The sequence below is a fragment of the Pleurodeles waltl genome, unplaced genomic scaffold (assembly GCF_031143425.1).
Source record: "Pleurodeles waltl isolate 20211129_DDA unplaced genomic scaffold, aPleWal1.hap1.20221129 scaffold_54, whole genome shotgun sequence".
Lineage (NCBI taxonomy): Eukaryota > Metazoa > Chordata > Amphibia > Caudata > Salamandridae > Pleurodeles > Pleurodeles waltl.
In genome coordinates this window covers 3221506-3230438 of record NW_027150248.1, presented here as the reverse complement: position 1 = coordinate 3230438, position 8933 = coordinate 3221506, and positions in this window count along the sequence as shown.

The following is an 8933-nucleotide window of genomic DNA, read 5'->3' as shown; positions in this document are numbered from 1 at the left end:
TAAAGTGCACAGAGTCCTAATGTCAAGATAAATGAGGTCAACAAAAAATGGAGGTGTAAGGCACAAAGTTTGGGGAATGAGCACTCTAAGGCTGCCAGGTCTAACAATGGTGCTTTTCAATACTGATCTAACTGTGTCCCTCTATTTAGCATTTCTACATTTTGATGTAGCATTTTTTGTTGTGTTCATCAGCTCTGTTCATCCTCTCCTTCTGTGTCTTCTCTGGGTTTTGATGTGCTCTTGGTGGCTACTCGAGGTCGGTTGTGTAATGGATGGTTGGTGTCAGAACCCCTTTTAGAGAGCCACGGGGCAAGCATGAGTTACTGGACCACCCGTGGTGGTTGAGGCCTTTTACTACTGATGGCCCAGGTCATGACTTACTTTAAGCTTTAAGCAACTGGGCCAAGAACCCCTCAGCATGTGACTTGGCATCGCTGATCGAGCATTCCAAGGCTTTTCGGAGAAGAGGTAGGTGTAGGGTGAAAACAGGCTCACAACTTAAAATGCATACAACACTGGGCCCCAAGTATTTACCAGAGAATGAGATTGATTGAAGCATTCTATCTTTTTGTATACTTCAAGTTCATACCCACCCGGCATCTAACATACTCATCAAATATCAAGACACACTGGGGCATATTTATAAGCCCCTTGCACCTCCTTGTGCCTTTTGCCACGCTATATTTACAAAGTGCCACAAAGTGCATGCATTGTGCCACTTTGCAATCCAGGCATAATGTATGGAAGGGGCACATTCCAGCGCTTGGAAGCCTGAAAAAATGGCACAGTGAAATTTACAGGATTTCACTGCACCATGTTTTCTGTCATTTTTAATGCCTACGAAGAGCGGGTGTTAAATTGACGCACCCATTTTGTTCAATGGGCCGTCCTGCACTTTGCTGCACTAGCATCAACATGTTTGATGCTAGTGCAGCAAAGCACCACAATGGCATCAAAAATGTTGACGCTATTGTGCTAGCGACCACCATGGTGCGTCGTATCATAACGAGCTCTCCATAGGATCCCGCCATTGGGCCCAAGAAGAGATTTTAATTTTCTTGGTGTCTTTCCTGGTGATCTAGATGTCTCTCTCTAAGGTCTCTACATTATGATATTACCTTTCTTTGTCTGTTCACCATCTGGTCGGTTCATCAGCTCTTCCTGTGTCTTTTGCTGGTTTTTATGAGCTCTTGGTGGTTGTGTATTTTGTTGAAGGTTGGCTGTGTAATGGATGGTCAGGCCAAAACGTGCAGGAATTTTTGAAGGTCTTCATGGTCCATGTACTCTTATGTCTTGCTGTCTTTTGTGATCGCCATTACTGCTGGCTCCAAAAGACCATCCTCGATATCCCCTTGCTTGAGGCTTTTAGGTGCAGGGAAAGGCAGCACCTTCTAAGGACATTTGTTTGACAGGAGGAGTCTGCAGAAACATGAATTGGGAGATTGTGTAACAGGAATGGTCTATTTCTTTTCTTTGTTGCTTGTAGTATGGCTCTTGCAAGCTGGTATTGCAAGAAATAGGGAGTTATTGGTTCGGTGAATTTGGAGTCGATGCCTTTTGCTTCTGAAGTCTGGGTGCTCTCGGGAACTCCTGAAGTTCCTTGAAGTCAATTCCCCGGAGTGTGGATATTACGTTCTGCAGATAGCCAAAAAGATAACCTGTCGGTGCACCATAAAGTATGACATTGTTCCAGCAGGACCTGTCTTCCAGGTCAACAATCTTGCATCCTATTGCCCATTTATCGGTCCCCTTCAGGAAGACTTCACAGTCTTGTTTCCACATCTGTTATTTCTTTGTTCTGCAGTGTCAAGATGGTGGTGAAAGCAAGTCAGCTCTTTCTGCACTGATTTCACAGCCTCTGAAACTTCTGGGACTTTAATGTCCATTTCCCCTATGTACACACTGTAGGAAAGTACCATCTTGCCTGGCATGTTACCCCCATTTTTCACTGTATATATGTTGTTTTAGTTGTATGTGTCACTGGGACCCTGGTAACCCAGGGCCCCAGTGCTCATAAGTGTGCCTGAATGTGTTACCTGTGTAGTGACTAACTGTCTCACTGAGGCTCTGCTAATCAGAACCTCAGTGGTTATGCTCTCTCATTGCTTTCCAAATTGTCACTAACAGGCTAGTGACCATTTTTACCAATTTACATTGGCTTACTGGAACACCCTTATAATTCCCTAGTATATGGTACTGAGGTACCCAGGGTATTGGGGTTCCAGGAGATCCCTATGGGCTGCAGCATTTCTTTTGCCACCCATAGGGAGCTCTGACAATTCTTACACAGGCCTGCCACTGCAGCCTGAGTGAAATAACGTCCACGTTATTTCACAGCCATTTTACACTGCACTTAAGTAACTTATAAGTCACCTATATGTCTAACCTTTACCTGGTAAAGGTTAGGTGCAAAGTTACTTAGTGTGAGGGCACCCTGGCACTAGCCAAGGTGCCCCCACATTGTTCAGAGCCAATTCCCTGAACTTTGTGAGTGCGGGGACACCATTACACGCATGCACTACATATAGGTCACTACCTATATGTAGCTTCACAATGGTAACTCCGAATATGGCCATGTAACATGTCTATGATCATGGAATTGCCCCCTCTATGCCATCCTGGCATAGTTGGCACAATCCCATGATCCCAGTGGTCTGTAGCACAGACCCTGGTACTGCCAAACTGCCCTTCCTGGGGTTTCACTGCAGCTGCTGCTGCTGCCAACCCCTCAGACAGGCATCTGCCCTCCTGGGGTCCAGCCAGGCCTGGCCCAGGATGGCAGAACAAAGAACTTCCTCTGAGAGAGGGTGTGACACCCTCTCCCTTTGGAAAATGGTGTGAAGGCAGGGGAGGAGTAGCCTCCCCCAGCCTCTGGAAATGCTTTCTTGGGCACAGATGTGCCCAATTCTGCATAAGCCAGTCTACACCGGTTCAGGGACCCCTTAGCCCCTGCTCTGGCGCGAAACTGGACAAAGGAAAGGGGAGTGACCACTCCCCTGACCTGCACCTCCCCTGGGAGGTGTCCAGAGCTCCTCCAGTGTGCTCCAGACCTCTGCCATCTTGGAAACAGAGGTGCTGCTGGCACACTGGACTGCTCTGAGTGGCCAGTGCCACCAGGTGACGTCAGAGACTCCTGCTGATAGGCTCCTTCAGGTGTTAGTAGCCTATCCTCTCTCCTAAGTAGCCAAACCCTCTTTTCTGGCTATTTAGGGTCTCTGTCTCTGGGGAAACTTCAGATAACGAATGCAAGAGCTCATCCGAGTTCCTCTGCATCTCCCTCTTCACCTTCAGATAAGGAAACGACTGCTGACCGCGCTGGAAGCCTGCAAACCTGCAACATAGTAGCAAAGACGACTACTGCAACTCTGTAACGCTGATCCTGCCGCCTTCTCGATGTTTTCCTGCTTGTGCATGCTGTGGGGGTAGCCTGCCTCCTCTCTGCACCAGAAGCTCCGAAGAAATCTCCCGTGGGTCGACGGAATCTTCCCCCTGCAACCGCAGGCACCAAAAAGCTGCATTACTGGTCCCTTGGGTCCCCTCTCAGCACGACGAGCGAGGTCCCTCGAATCCAGCGACTCTGTCCAAGTGACCCCCACAGTCCAGTGACTCTTCAGTCCAAGTTTGGTGGAGGTAAGTCCTTGCCTCACCTCGCTGGGCTGAATTGCTGGGAACCGCGACTTTGCAGCTACTCCGGCCCCTGTGCACTTCCGGCGGAAATCCATTGTGCACAGCCAAGCCTGGGTCCACGGCACTCTAACCTGCATTGCACGACTTTCTAAGTTGGTCTCCGGCGACGTGGGACTCCTTTGTGCAACTTCGGCGAGCACCGTTTCACGCATCCTTGTAGTGCCTGTTTCTGGCACTTCTCCGGGTGCTACCTGCTTCAGTGAGGGCTCTTTGTCTTGCTCGACGTCCCCTCTCTCTCCAGGTCCAATTTGCGACCTCCTGGTCCGTCCTGGGCCCCAGCAGCGTCCAAAAACGCCAAATGCACGATTTGCGTCTAGCAAGGCTTGTTAGCGTCCTTTCGGCGGGAAAACACTTCTGCACGACTTTCCACGGCAAGTGGGATCCGTCCACCAAAGGGGAAGTCTCTAGCTCTTTTCGTTCCTGCAGAAACCTCAGCTTCTTCTGTCCAGTAGAAGCTTCTTTGCACCCGCAGCTGGCATTTCCTGGGCATCTGCCCATCTCCGACTTGCTTGTGACTTTTGGACTTGGTCCCCTTGTTCCACAGGTACCCTAGATTGGAAATCCACAGTTGTTGCATTGCTGGTTTGTGTCTTTCCTGCATTATTCCTCTAACACGACTTCTTTGTCCTTAGGGGAACTTTAGTGCACTTTGCACTCACTTTTCAGGGTCTTGGGGAGGGTTATTTTGCTAACTCTCACTATTTTCTAATAGTCCCAGCGACCCTCTACAAGGTCACATAGGTTTGGGGTCCATTCGTGGTTCGCATTCCACTTTTGGAGTATATGGTTTGTGTTGCCCCTATCCCTATGTTTCCCCATTGCATCCTATTGTAACTATACATTGTTTGCACTGTTTTCTAAGACTATACTGCATATTTTTGCTATTGTGTATATATATCTTGTGTATATTTCCTATCCTCTCACTGAGGGTACACTCTAAGATACTTTGGCATATTGTCATAAAAATAAAGTACCTTTATTTTTAGTATAACTGTGTATTGTGTTTTCTTATGATATTGTGCATATGACACTAAGTGGTACTGTAGTAGTTTCACACGTCTCCTAGTTCAGCCTGAGCTGCTCTGCTAAGCTACCATTATCTATCAGCCTAAGCTGCTAGACACCCTATACACTAATAAGGGATAACTGGGCCTGGTGCAAGGTGCAAGTACCCCTTGGTACTCACTACAAGCCAGTCCAGCCTCCTACATTGGTTGTGCAGTGGTGGGATAAGTGCTTGAGACTACTTACCACTCTTGTCATTGTACTTTTCATGAGAGAAAAATATACAAAACAAGGTCAGTGTATATACACATAGCCAAAAAGTTTTGCATTTCCTCTTTTCACTCTTTTCTAAGTGCTGAAAAGTACTTCTAAACTTTCAAAAAGTTCTTAAAAGTTTAAAAAGTTTTTTCTGTCTTTCCAAAAAGTTCTGAAAACTTTTTTCTCTTTTTCTATCACTTTAACTCTCTCTAAAAAATGTCTGGCACAGGCCAAAATGTTGATCTGTCCAAACTTGCATATGACAACCTTAGCTGGAAAAGAGCAAGGAGTCTCTGTATAGAGAGAGGTTTGAGTGTAGGGAAGAATCCTTCCTTGGAACTGTTACTTAACATGCTTAAAGAACAGGATAAGGACATAGGTGCCTCATCTGTTGAAAAAGTACCTAATAGTTCTCAATCTGATTCAGGGACTCCCCCAGGAAAAGATTCAGGAAAGAAACTTCCTAGCCTGCCCATTACTAGACAGTCTAGCATAGATGGTAATGATGATGAGCCACACCATAGAAATAGTGTTGTCTCACATCATAGCAAAAGCATTTATTCTCACCATACTGGTAGTAATGTTTCTGTTAACCAAGCTGTTAGAGTGGCTTCTGTAAGGGACAGGTCTCCTTCTGTTCATTCCCATCATAGCTCTGTTTCTAGGAATGTCCCTCCCACCAACCCTGATGACAGAATGTTAGAGAGGGAACTCAATAAGTTGAGGGTGGAACAAACCAGACTGAAGCTTAAAAAGCAACAGCTGGATTTGGATAGACAGTCTTTTGAATTAGACAAGGAAAGACAGAAGTTGGGTTTAGATACCCATGGTGGCAGCAGCAGTATTCCCCATAGTCATCCTGCAAAAGAGCATGATTCCAGGAATCTGCACAAGATAGTTCCCCCTTACAAGGAGGGGGATGACATTAACAAGTGGTTTGCTGCACTTGAGAGGGCCTGTGTTGTACAGGATGTCCCTCAAAGGCAGTGTGCTGCTATCCTATGGCTATCATTTAGTGGAAAAGGTAGGGATAGGCTCCTTACTGTGAAAGAAAATGATGCTAATAATTTCCAAGTTCTTAAGAATGCACTCCTGGATGGTTATGGCTTAACCACTGAACAGTACAGGATAAAGTTCAGAGAGACCAAAAAGGAGTCTTCACAAGACTGGGTTGATTTCATTGACCATTCAGTGAAGGCCTTGGAGGGGTGGTTACATGGCAGTAAAGTTACTGATTATGAAAGCCTGTATAACTTAATCCTGAGAGAGCATATTCTTAATAATTGTGTGTCTGATTTGTTGCACCAGTACTTGGTGGACTCTGATCTGACCTCTCCCCAAGAATTGGGAAAGAAGGCAGACAAATGGGTCAGAACAAGAGTGAACAGAAAAGTTCATACAGGGGGTGACAAAGATGGCAACAAAAAGAAGGATGGTAAGTCTTCAGACAAGGGTGGGGACAAATCTAAAAATGAGTCTTCATCAGGCCCACAAAAACACTCTGGTGGGGGTGGTGGGTCCAAATCCTCCTTTAATCAGAACAAGGAAAAGAAACCATGGTGCTATTTATGTCAAATAAAAGGCCATTGGACAACAGATCCCAGTTGTCCAAAGAAAGGCACCACTGCTCCTACCACTACAACCCCTACTGCTACACCTAGTGTCCCTACAAATAGCAGTGGTGGTGGGAGCAAACCTACTAATAGCCAATCCAAGGGAGTAGCTGGGCTCACTATTGGTAACTTAGTTGGGGTTGGTCTGATTAGGGAGACCACAGAGGCTACTTTAGTCTCTGAAGGGGCTATTGATTTAGCCACTTTGGTTGCTTGCCCCCATAACTTGGAGAAGTACAAGCAACTACCCCTAATAAATGGTGTTGAGGTCCAGGCCTACAGGGACACAGGTGCCAGTGTCACAATGGTGATTGAGAAACTGGTGCACCCTGAACAACACATACTTGGACACCAGTACCAAGTAACCGATGCTCACAACATAACACAAAGCCACCCCATGGCTGTTGTAAATCTCAACTGGGGGGGGGTAACTGGTCCAAAGAAAGTTGTGGTAGCTTCAGAATTACCTGTAGACTGTCTACTAGGGAATGATTTGGAGACATCAGCTTGGTCAGATGTGGAGTTGGAGGCCCATGCAGCAATGCTGGGCATTCCAGGGCATATTTTTGCTTTGACAAGGGCTCAGGCCAAAAAGCAAAAAGGACAGGGAAGCTTGGATCCTGGAACAATGGACCAAATGCTCCCTAAAGCTAGGGCTAGTAGAAGCAAACCACTTCCTACTATCCCTCCCTCTACAGTGGATTCTACTTCTGAGGAAGAAGAATTCCCTCCCTGTGCAGAACCTACACCAGAGGAGCTGGAAGCAGACACTGCTGAGCTTTTGGGTGAAGGGGGGCCTGCCAGAGAGGAGCTGAGTGTGGCACAGCAAACCTGTCCCACATTAGAGGGTCTCAGACAGCAAGCTGTCAAACAGGCTAATGGGGATGTCAGTGACTCTCACAGAGTTTACTGGGAGGACAACCTCTTGTACACTGAGCATAGGGATCCTAAACCTGGAGCTGCCAGGAGATTAGTGATTCCTCAGGAGTACAGAAAGTTCCTCCTAACACTGGCACATGACATTCCCTTAGCTGGGCATCTAGGACAAATGAAAACTTGGGACAGGCTTGTTCCCCTGTTTCATTGGCCTAGGATGTCTGAGGACACAAAGGAATTTTGTAAGTCCTGTGAAACCTGTCAAGCCAGTGGCAAGACAGGTGGCACCCCAAAGGCACCCCTTATCCCACTGCCTGTGGTTGGGGTTCCCTTTGAAAGGGTAGGGGTTGACATAGTTGGCCCCCTTGACCCTCCTACTGCTTCAGGCAATAGGTTTATCTTGGTGGTAGTGGACCATGCCACAAGATATCCTGAAGCTATTCCTTTAAGGACCACTACAGCTCCTGCAGTGGCAAAGGCCCTCCTGGGAATATTTTCCAGGGTGGGCTTCCCAAAGGAAGTGGTATCAGACAGAGGAAGCAATTTCATTTCTGCATACTTAAAGGCCATGTGGAAGGAGTGTGGTGTAACGTACAAGTTCACAACACCCTATCATCCACAAACAAATGGACTGGTGGAGAGATTTAATAAAACTCTCAAAGGCATGATTATGGGTCTCCCTGAAAAACTCCGCAGGAGATGGGATATCCTTCTACCATGCCTCCTTTTTGCCTACAGGGAGGTACCCCAGAAAGGAGTGGGCTTCAGCCCCTTTGAACTTCTTTTTGGACACCCTGTTAGGGGTCCACTCACACTTGTAAAGGAGGGTTGGGAACAACCTTTAAAAGCTCCTAAGCAGGATATTGTGGATTATGTACTTGGCCTCAGATCAAGGATGGCTGAGTACATGAAAAAGGCCAGTAAAAACCTTCAGGCCAGCCAAGAGCTCCAGAAGCAATGGCATGATCAGAAGGCTGTTTTGGTTCAATACCAACCAGGGCAGAAAGTGTGGGTCTTGGAGCCTGTGGCCCCAAGAGCACTCCAAGATAAATGGAGTGGTCCCCACACAATTGTTGAAAAGAAGGGAGAAGTCACCTATTTAGTTGACTTAGGCACTGCCAGGAGTCCCCTTAGGGTGCTCCATGTCAACCGCCTGAAACCCTACTATGACAGGGCTGATCTCACCCTGCTCATGGCAACTGATGAGGGACAGGAAGAAGACAGTGATCCTCTACCTGATCTCTTCTCTTCCACAGAACAAGATGCTCTTGTGGAAGGTGTAGTTTTGGCTGATTGTCTTACTGCTGAGCAGAAAGATAATTGCATAAATCTCCTAGATCAATTCTCTGAACTCTTCTCTACTGTGCCAGGTACCACTTCTTGGTGTGAGCACACTATAGATACTGGAGACAGTTTACCTGTCAAAAGTAAGATCTATAGGCAGCCTGACCATGTCAGGGACTGCATAAAGCAAGAGGTCCAGAAAATGTTAGA